We start from the raw sequence: 1,437 nt of genomic DNA, 5'->3' as shown, positions 1-1,437 counted from the left end.
AAAAAAAAAATCTACTTTTTTTAATTTCCTCAGATTTATTTTTTCAATCCCTTTGTGTTTCCTTTGGCCAGGCATTTCTCTGGAGATGTTTGTTTTATATGATTCATATTCTGAACTGAAGCAGTTAGCTACAGTGTGTTACATGTTTCTTCTAGTTCTATAGCAGCTACTGTAGAGGGTAAAGATATTTATGGTTTTCCCGTAACTTTTTTAGGATTTGATTTTGTTTTTTTCAAAAATATAATTATTTATAGTTTCTGAAATGGCTGCTCTTCTCATTTGGTAACTTTTATCCTTTTTATGTAAAACACTAATATAATGAGTCTCTGTGAAAACTATTTAAGCTTTATTCTGTGAATTTTAATTAAAAAATTCAAGGCAATAACTTCTAGGATTAATCTGTATGCAAAATTGGATTTATAATGTGATTGAAGTAGGGAAAAGAAGAGAGTATTTCTAGCCTATAATATATTCACTGTAATATATTATAATTGGTCCTATAGAGCTATATATTATAGATTTTATGGAGAAGTATACAGTTAAGAGTGAAAGGGTTGGAGTTAGTTCTCCAGCAGCCTCACTGTGTGTAAGAGGCCTGGTCTCGTTTGTCCAGTGCCATGTGTGGAGAACCAGAGGGCTCGGGAGCGGGCAGGCAGCTGGGGGCAGCCGGAGCCCGGGGGTCTGTTGCCGTGCCCTGGGCCGTGCCTGGAAGCAGGCTGGTCAGTGGGGTGCTGGGTTTGATGAATGAGCTAGAGCAGAGATCCCTGTCTGGGGTTGCTTTTTGAAGCAAGCATGGGAAGCTTGCAGTACAGAGAAAATAGTTAGTTTAGTTTTGGGGGCTGGCCGTGCTGCAGTCCCCCACGGTACCTGCCTCTTGCAGAAGGCTGGCTTTGGTAGCTCCAAGTCTGCCACGGCAGCATCTCCCAGCTGGGAGCCCTGAGCTTACATAGATGGCTAGCTCTGACCCTCCTGCGGTGGGTCTGTCTTAATATACCATGTGCATAGCTCCTACCTCTACTGAGACTTAGACCGATTCCCCCAGCACTCCCAGAGCCAAGGGTAAGGTGCGTGTCCCATGCCTCTGTTTCAGGAAGGTTACAGAATACTTTGTGCAAGTCATGTCCTCCTGCAACTCTTGGAGTTTGATGTGGTTTAAGACAGAATCTGAGTGTGGGTCCTTAAACTGAGTAACTGGGTAGGCAGCACAAAGCTAGACGGTTCAAAGGCTGTTCGGAAATCTTGGCAGCTCTAAAAACTTCCTTACTGAGGTGTTGTTACAGGCTTGAGGAGATAGAAAAACGTTCAGCCTCAGCCAGCTGCAGCTGCTTTCTGGGAGCCGGGCAGGCGAAGTGGGGAAGGCAGGGGAGGCTTGTATTGAGCCATCGCTGCGAGAAGGCTCTTCCCAAGGGTCCTCCTCCAGGTTGACTCACTCGCTTT

The sequence above is a fragment of the Athene cunicularia genome (assembly GCF_003259725.1).
Source record: "Athene cunicularia isolate RWA chromosome 20 unlocalized genomic scaffold, athCun1 chr20_part1, whole genome shotgun sequence".
NCBI classification, from domain to species: Eukaryota; Metazoa; Chordata; class Aves; order Strigiformes; family Strigidae; genus Athene; species Athene cunicularia.
The sequence above is the reverse complement of the archived record's forward strand: the minus strand, read 5'-3'. Positions refer to the sequence as shown.